The following is a 14,149-nucleotide window of genomic DNA, read 5'->3' as shown; positions in this document are numbered from 1 at the left end:
GAAGGTTGGAGAGTACTAGTGGAGTGTAAGGAAAGTATAACCAGTGTAAAATAAAGAACAGCTTAGTCAGGCTCTCTTGCCTTACATCTGTTACAAATGGGCAAGATTCAGCACATTCACTAGAAACAAGTTATAAAAGTCGTGTAACTGCACATGCGTGCCCATTTACTGATTCAGCATGTTTTATAATTATGTAATGCTTGGCTTGTAACCACTATTGTGTACTTGTAATATGAAAGAGACAACTGCTTTGAACTGCTGGTTGGCAGAACATGGAGGGTCAGCAGGGCAGAGCCTGAGAGCTCATGTCTGAGAATAAATCATGTCTGTGACGCTCACATCTGAAGAATAAAGTATGTCTACCTTGCATAAAGCTGCCAGAATCTTCTTTCAATTACCTGACTCAAGATCTGCACAGGAAGGGGCAGGAGGATCTGAGATCTAGCCTGACGTGGAGAAAGCGGACATTTACAAAATCATGCAAACATACTGTTTCAACCTCTGATAATCCTATAATTTGGGAAATGATTTAGATTGTTTAAAAGCATTAAACAATAACTTAGAAGTAGCAGGGTAGTGTTGAGAGATTCTGAGCTTTGGATGACAGGGCAGATTTTAGTTTTGCTACTTTTTAGAGCTGTGAGACTTAGGTTAGTTTCTTGAACTTTGCTAGGGTTTAGTGTCCTTTTCTGTAAAATGACAAGCGTGAGTTAGGTAATCAAAGAAATACCAAACTTCTATAAAGCTGTTAAATTTGTAAATAGAGCAAATATTAAACTGTTATTTCTTTCTTACATCAACTTCATCAGAGTTTGGGAGTGGTACAAGATAAACAGTACTGAACCTACTGAATTGCCCCTGACCTCTCATATTGTATATACTGCAAATGATTTCAGCTATGTACATCTGTCCTATAAAGTATTGAGTTACCAACTTGGATTCACAAGCTTAGGTTCATTAGATGAGCTCACATACTAAGACACATAGTAGAATTGGATTCTATTTCTCTCAATTCTGAAGTACAATTTATAGTGCAAAGATTAAACACTTTTCTTCCTGGAGGTAATGAGAATTGATTTCTTTACTCCCAAACAAACTTTCAAGTTCCAGGAGAGGAACTTTTAAAAAATTAGTTTTTAAATCTTTTAGTCTTTCTAAGCCCCCAAGGGTAAAGAGGTATTATGCTATTTAAATGACAAAAAACCATGTACATCTCATTTTACTCTTTTGTACAAGTAGATACAACTTCAGAAACCTTAAACTTTAAAGCAAAAGATTTATCACAATGTTTATCTTAGTAAAGTTTATAAAGATTGAATATAGGGCTCAATTCACATCTTAGAAACGTTAAACAATTTATATTCAAGAGGCCAAGATTTTTTATTTTTTATTAAAGTGTACTTTCTTTTTTAAAGTTTTAAATTGTCTTTATTATGTCTTCAAAAGTCCTTATTTTTATAGATCTCTGAGTTAAATGATAGAGGAAAAAACAAGTCTGGAGATGAATATGTATACATTTTGTTTTTAGAAAGCTCAGACTTCTCTTTTGCCTTCACTATCAAAATATGTAAAGCCAAATTTAGTGTCCAATTGAACTGATTTGCTTAGTTTTGATGATTAGCAGTTTCTGTCTTCAAGTTCTTCAGAAGTCTGCTCTTCTCAAAGCTGAGCAATGCCTTCCTAGTTTTGGTGACCTTTGAAATTTTTATTTAGGCATTGATTTCCTAGATGTCCTGAAAAATGCCATATTCATTTACTGATGTACTCTATATACAATTTTTTTCCAGCCTAAAAGTATAGTAAAGTGAAGGTGGCTAGCTACACTGCACACAAGGAACAGAATAATGGGCATGTGTAACCCTGGGTGCCTTGATCTGCACCTAAGGACTGTCTGATTCTAAGGCGATTTCACAACTCTGATTTACAAAAGCATGTAATGCCACAAATATATTTCTCAAGTATTGGATCATTTCAATGTCAACTACAAAGGCCAGCCACTGGCTCTGAGAGGTCCTCTACCATTTTCTACAGATCTTTAATGCTACTTCCCTTTCTTCCTCCTCTCAAACTAATTTTACCATAAAGGAGAAGTAAGGAACTATTTTGGGTGTCTCAGGCAAACTTTCACTGAGAATAGCCCTTGATGACACCCACTGACAAGGCTTAACCAGTTTGCATGTATTGCCCCTTCTCTCTAATGACTTATGGATCAGCTTTTCTAACCATGTATGTGGATTTTTTTTTTCTGTAGCAAACATGGGATTTTCTTTTCCTACTTTTGTTTCAAAAACGAAAGAAATTAGCTCCTGCTACTTGCCAACTACCTGACCAGGTGTCTGTGAGCATTGGTTGTAGACATGGAAATATCAATAACTTGGAGGCTGCAGAGGAACCTAAGTGCCCAGCCATGCAAGCTCCCATCAGTCTGCTTTTCTTTTCTGCCCCAGAAATCTGCCATTGTATTAATTAGCACCTGGGCCATTTATAATTTTTGTGTATTATCGAAAAAGGAAATATCTAAATGAAACATAAGGTTTTCCTTTTTAGGCACTTACTTTGCACCTCCCCAAAACTGTTGTAAGTTTTGGTCTTACACAGTGTTATTGTTTTATCCTTTCTTTTTTTTTTTTTTTATTTATTCATATTCAAAAGGATTTTGCCCAGGTCTCTTCTTTTTTTTTTTTTTTTTTAATCTCATGTCCATAGAAACTATTTATTACACCAACTCACTTCCCCAGGGCTTTATGGTATTTTGCTACCTACACAACTCACTCCAAGCACAGTATTAATTTTTTATCTCATACATTTGATGCCCTACATGTCATCACCTTAGGTCTTTGTTGTCAGTGTTCAACAAAGTCCTGTTCACTATAGATGATATCTTGTTGTAAAGTCCAAACCTTAAGGGATCGATCATTATTCCATGGGACCAAATAGTTAGTGGTCTCGCAGCAAAATAAGGACTTATTCTAAATGGTATTCTTGGGAAAGCAATTAGTGTGTTCACAACAATCCTGCAGGAGCTCATCCAAAAAAAACAAAACGAGTAACACACCCTCACTAGGCTTCCATTTGTGTAAGCCATCATGGTCTCCACTAATACTGTGCCTGTATTCTCCTGGCCACTGTCCTTAAGCACCAGAGCATCATGGTGCCAATGGGATGCTGTGTTTTGCAAGGAATTGAAAGGAATCCCAAACCCCTACTCTTCGTCATGTCACCAGGCAAAGAGAATCAGACAGTATCAAAGTATTGCTGGTATGGTCTAGATTCTGAAAGTTCTGAGAAGTAAGAAATGTCTACTTGCTGTGTGACTGAGATCAAAGCCGTACTGTCATCCTGTTCAGTGGCACACATCCTCATTTTTCATCTGGCATGTCGGCTGGGCACAGCCAGGTGAAAACAGACATATCAGAACCTGCTGTGGCAGCACCCCTGAGAGCTCAGAGAGAGCCTCAGCAGAGCCCCATCATACTGTTTTATTCTGGGGAAGAAAATCCCAATAGAACCAGTTACTCTTGCTGTTACTCTTCAGTCATGTTTTTCTACTGCAGAAGTTCGCAGCTCAGATTCGCTGAGATAGGCTGCCTCGTGTGCAGTTTTTGAGTCTTCCTCATCACTTTCCAGCATTTTATTGAGAAAATTTCAAATATACAGAAAGGTTAAAAGAATTGTACAGTAAACACCTATTTACCCATCACCTAGATTCTATAATTAACCTTTTGCTACACTTGCTATATTTGCCTTATCACATATCCATCAATACATCCCTCTATGCATCAATCCATTTCTTGCATTTGGTGCATTTCAGAATATATTGCAGACATCAGCCATTTACCCTTAAATACTATAGCATGAGTATCATTAGAATTTAATATATATTTCCAGCCCAATTTTTAAAGCTAAATTTATAGTAAAACACATAGGTATTAACTCTACCCATTTAATGAGTTTTGACACACACACAAAAAAATACACCCGTGTGAAAGAAACACCCATCAAGATACGGAACATTGTCTTCATACCCCTGATAATCCTATAATTTGATTAACTTTTCTCCTTACCTTTCCCATAGAGGCAACACCTCTTTAGAATATTTTTCACTATAGATTAGTTTAGACTGTTTTATAAGTTCATATAAATGGAATCACGTAATACACACTCTTGTGTAAAGCTATTTTATTCAGCATAATTCTTTTGAGATTAACACCATTCATTTTCTTTTTTTAATTTCTTTTTTTTAATTGGCAAGTAAAAATGTATATATTTATTGTATACAACATGATATTTTGAAATATATATATTTATTTTCCTTCTTATTGCAGGCTAGTATTCCATTGTGTACATATAACACGGTTTATTTATCCCTTCCCCCCTGTTTATGGACACCTACGCTGTTTATAATTTTTGGCTATTATCAAAAAAGTTACTATGAATATTCTTGTGCAAAGTCTCTTATGCACGTATGACTTCACTTTTCAGCTAAATACCTGAGAGTGGAGGTGATGTATCATTGAATAGGTGTATAGTTTTATAAGAAATTGCCAGACTATTTTCCTAATTAGTTTGAATAATTTTGCTTCTACCAAAATGGAGGAGGGTTTCTGCAGCTTTATACTCTCCTCATTCAGTTTTTATAGGACTCTATTACTATCAGTTTATCAGATGAGGATACCTATTTTGGGGTTAAAGGGGAACTGGAAAAATGTAGAAATGTTCAGGGTCTAAGCAATTGTTTTCCAGTGTCCTACTTGATGTTGGAGGTAGGGTCTGGGGGGCCCAATAGTCGGCCTCAACCCACCCAGTCCTCTTTACCAGGTTCTTGACTCTACCACAGGAAGGAATTCAAGGGAAGAGTCACAGTAGACAGAACAAATTTAATAAAATAGATAAGAAATACAGGTTCCATGGAGAGAGTGCAGCACGCTCCAGAGACTGAGCAGGTCCCACACCAAGTTTAACACAAAAGTAAGTTCAGTACAGACATCAAGTCTAACATAAAAGGAAGAAAAACATACTTGAAGTTTAGTGCAAAGTGCAGGCTGGCTCAAGAGAATGAGCAGCAGCTGTTCCCTGAAAGTAAGTTAGATACAAAGTAAAATATACATACCTCAGCCAGTGAAGTACAGGTTGCCTCCAAGAAAGTGAGTAACAACCCTGCCTTCAGCTGAGTTTCAGGCTTTTATAGTTTCTCTGTCTAAGGAATATTCAATCAAGGGGGTGGTACCCAGTTATATGCACCAAAATGTTCTGTGCTCTCTATTGAGCATTCCCAGCCACTGGATCGCATAAGCCAGCCCCCTGTTATCTCTCCCACTGGTGCTAAAAAAAATAGGTCTCACTGGCAACAGTAACTTTCCTCCAGGGGAGAGCTCAGAGGAGGGGGCCTGAGACCTCAGGAAGTGGCTGGAAACCCAGAGGCGTGTCCTGAAACCCAAGCCCAGGAAAACTGAGCACTTACTGCTCCTGAGGAGACTCTTGCTCTACACTCTCTAAAACTAAAATATTTAGCAAAATTACTGCCTTGGGAATAGGCTTAAATTTATACTTTATATAACTATGACAATGTTTTAGCATAGTATGGATTTTATAAATTTATTATTAGTCCGTATAAGGTGGAATTACCTGTCTCCCCATTCTCATTTCTATAGAGAAGGGTCTCAACCTTGGTACTACTGACATTTTGGGCTGGATGATTCTTTATCTGGGATATTTAGTAGTGTCCCTAGCATGCACTCCTCTCCCCCCCCACCAAGTTGTGATAAACAAACTTTCTCCAGATATGGACAAATAGACCCTCCCACGTGGGGGGGAACAAAATGCTCCTTGTTGAGAACCACTGCCACAGAGGGTAGACAAAGGGCAGAGTGACTCGTCTATTAGGTGAGGATAAAGAAACCCTGACAAACACTGGACACTTTCACCATAAAGAGAGACCACCACTTTGGCACTTGAGACCCCTGTGTCCAGCTCTTTGTCATTCACATCCTACCTCTTGGACCTGCTGATGACCAGATACAAATGACTGTGGGCAAAGACATGCCGTAATAGGTACTTGGTGTCTCAGGTAAAGTTTTCACCTAAAAAAACGGCCTAGGTGAGTCAAGCTGCTCACCTCTGAATCTCTATGTCTCCAATTTGGAAAGGTAGGTATTGCTGGTTCCATTTCAGCCTTTGGTGTAAGTTGTGCTCTCCGAATCTGCCTTCTCATTAACAAGGCTGTACTTTGACCTGAACCAGCCTTTGGACTCCATTTTTCCAATTGTTAGGATCTCACATGAGAGACTGTGTAATTGATTAGCATCCCAGAAATTTCTAACAATTTGGAATAGTGCATATTTTTTTCTATATAAATAATAATTTTGTTTTTCTGGTTTATCCAAAGATATTCTGGGATTCACCGTGATTTGGAGTCTTTGTGTTGATCACTGGCTTAAGCTTAAAAATAGAGGAAATGTCAACCTGCTCACTCTGTTCCCTTTTACAATCTTGGCCTGCTTCAAGGACCACCAGGGCTGGACGTACTTCAGCCGCCTATCAATTGCTGTGGAGGGGCTGAGGCATCACTAGCTTTCAGAGAACATCTGTGGCACCTACTAGGGTCCGCAGGTGGTGGTCAAGGTTTACCTTGTCTGGTGAATAATCTGTCCATGATCTTTAACAACCGTGAAGCTTCTAATTAACATAAGGCCTGGGGGAGAGAAGTTGAAAGCAGCAGGCCATGTCAGAGATAAGAAGTTGGTCATATTCAGCAGATGCGCACTGTCCGAGCTTTAGAAGGGCCTCCCTTCTGTGCCTCTCACTTTATCTGCAGCACGAGAGACACACACGTCAGGAATCACAGGCACAGACTCAGAAAAATACACAGAAAGACACACACAAAGACACAAATAAACAATCACTCACAGAGACACACACACACGGCTTATTTTCTCCTTGTGACTATCGCTTACACTGTATCCACACCCATCAATAAATGAATTGTCTGGATAAAAGTAAGCTATCCTTTGAATATCAGCAATATTATTAACTGAGATCCTAATGCTTTGGGCATTGATTTTTCTCCCTTCTATGTACCATAAAATTCCCCCTTAATGAATTTTTTAAAAATTATTTTCAAAGTAGTAATGTTATCTCTATACTAGATTGTATGTTACATGAGAAAAAAAGAGACTTTGTTTAATAATTACTATTATATCAACTGTAGTACTCCAAAAGGCTAGGAATAAAAAGATTTGATAGAATGTAGGGGGATGACATAGAGGATGACACAGGAGCAACACAGGGATGCAATAGATATTCATTCAACACTAAATAGATGAGCTCCTACTATGTCCTGTGCAAAGTTCCCAAGAACGTTATACATAACAGGTAAGAGACATAGTCTTCATGCTCTTGGAATTTATAGTCTGTTGGGGAATCAGATAACTACAAAACAGTTTTAAAAAATAATGTGGAAACCATTACTATGAGGTTTCAGCAATTAGTATATAACTTTTACTAACTAGTGTTATTTTTCCCTTTGACCTACTAATTTATTATTGTTACACAAAAAGTAAAACTATTTTTAGCATCTGCATAAACATTACTTTTATAAAATGCAGAATAACTGGGTAATATGTAACATCACATGCAGTAAAATGTCATTTATATTTAACCACAGTTTTCACAAACAAATAAGGTAAGATAATATAGCAATACTACAAATTAACCAGTGCGGTGTATTGCTTGCTTTGTAAGTCAAGTGATATTTACATGTAGCACAAATTTGCATATTAGCACACAAAACAATTCTCCAAATAAGAGAAAAAGATTTGCTGGCAATTTAATATGCTAAGTGGCTGTAAAACAAATGTTACCTTTAATGTTATAAATAAAAAAAATATAATCACCAGCATTAACCTACCTTATCTTTATACAAACTGGAGTTAATTGACATCTATTCAAGGGATTTTAAGGATTATAAAAGATTATACTGACACTCTTGTAAACCATAATTACCACCTTTCATTAATGATAACTTTAATTTATATAAGCATATTTCTCTGCTAATTACCTATAATTGAGATAGTAATCCATGGGATAAATGGATTTTTTTTGTTTAATCCCTTATAGCTTCTCAATACATATGCCTGTTTAATAGTATAAACTCATTGTCTGGTTGATGTACTAACTACAGCAAGAACAGACTTTTCATTAAGCACCAGCCACAGCTTCTGGGGCAAGGCAAGCCAGAAGCGCAGCTGAGGATCCTAGCACTTGGGGAGGCCCGTCTGTTCAGCCAAAGGGGTGAGATGGCTAGTGGCTCTTAATGAAAATGCACGTGGACACATTCACAAAATAGAGAGCTAACTAACCCAACGACGGGAGAGCACAACGGAATTAACTTTTTCTTTGAAACTTTTGGTTGGATTGTAAGTATTTACTTGTCCTTTGATACTCAAATCACCAATGTCTACAACGTTGTTCACCTGAGGATTCAGCGTTTATTTCTTCAGCAACTGGAGTCTTCTTTTTTGAAAGCTTGCATTCCTCAGAAGAGTCTAACCATGCAGCTGGCCAAAATAAAATAGAAGAATAAATATTTACAGTGTGAAGGTGATAAGAATTAATGATGTAGCAAGTTTTCACTTCTTTCAAGACAATTATTGTTCAAACAAAAAATTCAGGTGGCCTTTCAATAGAAAAGGGAAAATCTAGGATGGTCATAATGAATTTTACTAAACATTAATGAGATGAATAGTGATGAATTTCTCAGAATTGGTTGAGACGAAAAAATTGTTTGAATAAAGGTCAGTTTGTAGTATTTTCAAATAAGTTGAGGATGCAAGTTTTTGTGGCTGGAGAGTACAGAAAGTCATTGGGATATTAGTCTAGAGGGGCTAATGACAGGGGACATAGACATGGCACTGAGAGGTAGATGGTGAAAGAAGAATTTCTTTCATCTTCGCAGATTGCTACCATTTATTAAATCTCTATTGTGTGCCAGGTAATTTATTGCTAATCCTCAGAACAATCCCCATGTTGAGAGTATTTATAGATGAAGAAGCAGCTTAGAGAGCTTAAGTTCATCACACAAAGTCTCATATCTAAGCTATGCGGAAGCTAAGATTTGTCCCCGACCCATTTGCTCAAAACTTGTGAGTGCTCACTGCACTATAATACATAGCATCTTTTGATCATTTTTGCCTAAGTCTCAATCTACTTCTATCCTTACTTACTTATATGTGCTGGATATTTGTAATTTTTTTGACTGAAGAGCATTCATTTCCATATTCCCAATAGCATCCTGATCTCACCTTGTGGTATTCTTTCATTTAACGTAATCTTGAAGGGAGATGCAGTTTCTTGTATTTCTTGTCCTTGCATGAATGGAGTAAGAGGCCATATTAGGAAAATACTTGGATTTAGAAAATTGGATGCTTCCTTGTAGGACTTTGAATTTTGAGAGAGTGATGCCAGCAATAGTTGGGGGCTCATACTCAGAGTGGGGTTCAGATCAGACTGTTCATACTAATATGTGTACCTTTGCTGCCCTAGTCCTCCAAGGATACCCTTGATACCTGATCATTATCTAAGACTAGCTTCTTAGCCTCCCTTTTTTGTATTGAAGCATAATTGATTATAAATATTTGGGGGGTACAGCATTGACTATCATCACCTGTGAGCAACATGTATTGATCACATCAATATTAACATATTCATTATTACAAATTATAATTATTCTTTATGCCCCTGGCCAAATCTCTACCCAACCCTCCCTCCCTCCCCCATAGAAAACACTACTTCCATGTGGGTGGCCCACTACAGCCACTGTCATAGCCATCGTTGGCAAAAAAGCAGCTTGACACCATAGCATCCACCACTCAGACAGCCCACTAGACACTCAACTGCATTGACACAGGGAGAGTCTCCATGGAGACCAGAAAAAGAAGAGGCCATATCTCTCTTCAAAGCCCACTCCAGAGTAACAGAAGAAACAACTGCTCTACCAGAGGACTGGACATTAATGTAGAGATACTAGAAACACATAAACCCAAGAAAATATGACACCCGCAAAAGAACACAGGAATTCTCAAATACCAGACCCTATAGAGAAGAAATGGCTGGAAATGGCTGAAAAGGAATTCCAGGAAACAATCTTAAGGAACTCACTGAGATAGGAGAAGACTCAGACAACACAATGAAATGAGAAAAAAAAAAAATCCAGGATATGAAGGGGGAAATATACAAAGAGATTAATACCTTAAAAAATAATGTAGTAGGACTCATGAAACTGAAAGGGTCACTAAAAATAATAAAAAACACATCTGATAGCTTAAGCAGCAGGCTAGAATAAGCAAAAGAAGAATTTCTAATCTTGAAGATAGTCTTTTAAAATAACCCAGGTGGATTAAAAAAATGAAAAAAAAGGATTTAGAATTTTAAAAAATGAAGATAATCCAAGAGAGTTAGCAAACAACCTTAAGCACACAAACATTCACATCATAGGTGTTCCAGAAGGAGTGGAGAAAGAAAAAGGCATGGAAAACCTAGTCAACAAAGTAATAAAGAAAAACTTTCCAGGTAAACTTCAGATACAGGAGGCTTAAAGATCTCCAAGCAGATTCAACCCAAAAAGATCCTCTCCAAGACACATTATATTCAAACTGGCAAAGGTCAAAGACAAAGAGAATCTTAAAAGAAGCCAGAGAAAAGCATTAAGTCACCTATAAGGGAGCCTCTATCAGACCAAAAGACTTCTCAACAGAAACTCTACAGGCAAGAAGAAAATAGGAAAGTATAGTCAAAATACTAGAAGAAAAAAACCTGCCAGCCAAGAAAACTATACCCAGCAAGGCTATCCTTCAGAAATGAGGGGAAAATAGTGTATTTTCCAGATAAACAAAAGCCGCAGGAGTTCACCATCACACAAACAGACCTCCAAGAAATCCCCAAGGAAGTCCTGCATCTGGAATCCAAAAAAACAGTAATCTCTACCATGAATACACAAGAAAGAGCAAAACCCACTGGTAGAACAAAAAAACAAATGAGAAAGAGAAAGAAACTACATCTTGTTACTACAAAGAGCCATTGTGACAATGTAATGATACCCCTGCTTTATTTCTGATTTTAGTAATTTTGGTCCTCTCTTTTTTCTTGGTCAGTCCAGATAAAGATTTGCATTTTTTTTTTTAATCTTTTTAAAGAAACTTCTTTTGGTTTTGTTGATTTTCTCTACTGTCTTTTAATTCTTTATTTCATGTATTTCTGTTGTAATCTTTGTTATTTCCTATTTATATTGTCTTTCGGTTTAGTTTGCTCTTATTTTCTGTTTTCTTAAAGTAGAAGTTTACATTACTGATTTGAGATTTTTCTTTTTTTTAATATAGGTGTTTATAAGTATAAATTTTCCTCTAAGCAAGGCATGAGCCCTGCATCCTATAAATTTTGATAATGTTGCAATTTGATCTTTATCTCAAAGAACTTTCTAATATCCCTGTGATTTTTATTTTTACCTATTGTCTGTTTAGGAAGGTGTTGTTTAATTTCCACACATTTGTGAGTTTTCTAAATTTCTCTCTGCTATTGTGGTCAAAGAACATAGTTTCTATGATCTTAGTCTTAAAAAAAAAAGGAAAAATTTAAACAAACAAAACAACAAACAAAAAGTTCATGGAAATATTTCCATTAACTTTCAATTCCATTTTCCCAAGCACTTTTTGAAATGTTCTTGCGTTTATATTATGTTTTATTGATTTTTTAAAGCAATTTATGTTACTAAACTTGATATTTAATTTCTGTTCTTGATTTCTTTTTATTAAGTGGACATGTTGATTCGCTTAGAAATTAATTTGCCTTTGAAAAGTTTATTTATCTTCCTCTGTTGAAATTAATTTGACATTTGCGTGCATTTGGAAGATTTTAGCAAGATAGCTGAAGTAATTGTAGAGATTATAAAATGAAGTATGTAAATTTTATTAAATTTAAATCTCCAATTTTTGTGAAAATTTGAAGCCCTACTTGCTACAGACTATTTTGTTTTTCATCTTTTATTCAGTTTATGTATTTGTTATTTGAACAAATAAATGTGCATATCCTTGTTAAAAAATAAATACATATTCAGAAAAAAAATTACAATTTACCTTGTGAACTGAGATATCTTAATTAAGAAAATTGTTCAAGATGATACTGCTCTTGGCTTCATTTTTTTCATCTGTAAATGCAAATAACAATAGCAATTGCTAAGGGTTATGTTATGAGTTGTAAAAATTCTCTCATCTAGGATCTCCCATAATTCTTTAAGAATGAACAAATGAAAACAACAATTAATGTGAACATTTTTATTGTCATTCCTACGCTTAAGCACAATTTAAGGCATCATTATCAGGCAACAGCAATCCCTATAATCAGAAAACATTTAAAAATGTTAAACTTAGATTTAAACCTATAGTGTCATTCATGCAAACTAGAGATCTGTGAACAATTATTCATCATAGGTCAAGTTTTAGAAAATCACATAAAAGGTCAAAAAAAGCACCTAACATTTTTTATCATCTAGGCTCTCCTATACCAGTGAAAAATTGCCTATTGGGTGACAAAAGATCCTGGGTTTTGTGCTTTACCATTACTCTCTTTTAATGGCTTTATACTAGGGACTCTAGCAGATTGTCTCATCTACCAGAGTAACATAAAGGACCAATGACTCTGTTAGCTTTCACACCTCATTTTTCAGAATCTAAAGATCTTGCAATTAAAAGGTCATTTGGTAAAGCACACACATTAAAAGAGGTAGTTTCCTAAAGAAAAAGTCAGACTTTATAAATGTCCTTAATACATAAAAAGATGTGCTATCCAAACTTAAATGGAGGAATTCTTATCTCTTACATGCCATTATTATTATAATTTAATTTCCTCTTTTTCCATGTGTATCAACCAGTGTGATTGATGATTGATGCACACTACTCTACTAGTGAAATGGCTCCAGGAGAAAGACTACACTTAAGGGGAAAATATGATTCAGCATTTCCTGTGTAGGAGAGGGACTATTTATAAAATATAACTTGTTTTTCATTTATATTTAGCGGAATAATGTACATACTGACATCTAGTTTTATAGATTGGTTTTCCCATTTATTAAGAGATTTGTGGTAGATATGTTGGAGGACATGTACAGTTAAACACATCCTAATTTTGTTTTTATTCTGTGTTATATTATAGCCACTGTCCTTACAGAAGGTAATTTATATCTGAGGCTCGGCTACAGCTATATTCTTGTTCCCCTCTACCTCCTTGCTACTCAGTATCCGTTTAAGTCCCACCCTGTTCAATTCAATGAGTGTCTGATGAAGAAAATGTTTTAATTCATTTTTCTGAATGTCTAAGTCAGAGAGATTGGGACATTGTTTTTCCAAGAAGAATATCAGAATGATTTCTCTACTTCTCCATCCTCATATTATTCCATAGAGACCATTATTTTATTTGTTTCTCTTCCTGGAACTTCCTTCAGCATAGACTGTCTCCTCAAATCAGAGTGTTTAATTATTTACAATGATAAGTGTTTCTAAGTAGGACTAATGTACCAGCCCTCAAAGTCAATTCCCTGGATCCCTAAGGAAAATCCTCCTCACATATTGTACTTAGCTTTTACAGACTGTGAAATAATCTGTAGTTTACTTGGCTCCTAAACTTTTTGCTGTTTTTTTTCTTTTTTTTCTTGTTTATACTATTAGGTAATGATGATATAAGCTTTTCTTAATGTTGCTGAAATGCACTCTTCTTTACTATTTGATTGACTTACTGGAAGGGATTCTGATGAGCGCTTTATCGAGTGAGCTACCATACTGAAGAAAACCAAAAACCCAAAACCAAAACAGACCTGTGCAATGAGCTCATCATTTTTGAATCTTCAGTAAGTTTTTGCATTCTGCATATTCTTTCCAAAATGGACAAAGGCATTGTCTATTCAGTGTGACATGTGGAAGAGCTGTCTTAATTGCATTTCACACTTCCTTCACAAAATGTTTTGTGCTAAAAAAACCTAAATTTTTTTAGCTAAAATGCTAAAATCTAAAGAATCCACCAAATGTCAAAAGAATACCACCTTCCTTCCTATTCCCAATCTTCTAGTTTCTTCACTTTTCAAATAAGACCTGAAAGTTCCATTGCC

This window comes from Cynocephalus volans, chromosome 1 (assembly GCF_027409185.1).
Source record: "Cynocephalus volans isolate mCynVol1 chromosome 1, mCynVol1.pri, whole genome shotgun sequence".
Classification (NCBI taxonomy): Eukaryota; Metazoa; Chordata; class Mammalia; order Dermoptera; family Cynocephalidae; genus Cynocephalus; species Cynocephalus volans.
This window is presented reverse-complemented; position numbering follows the sequence as displayed.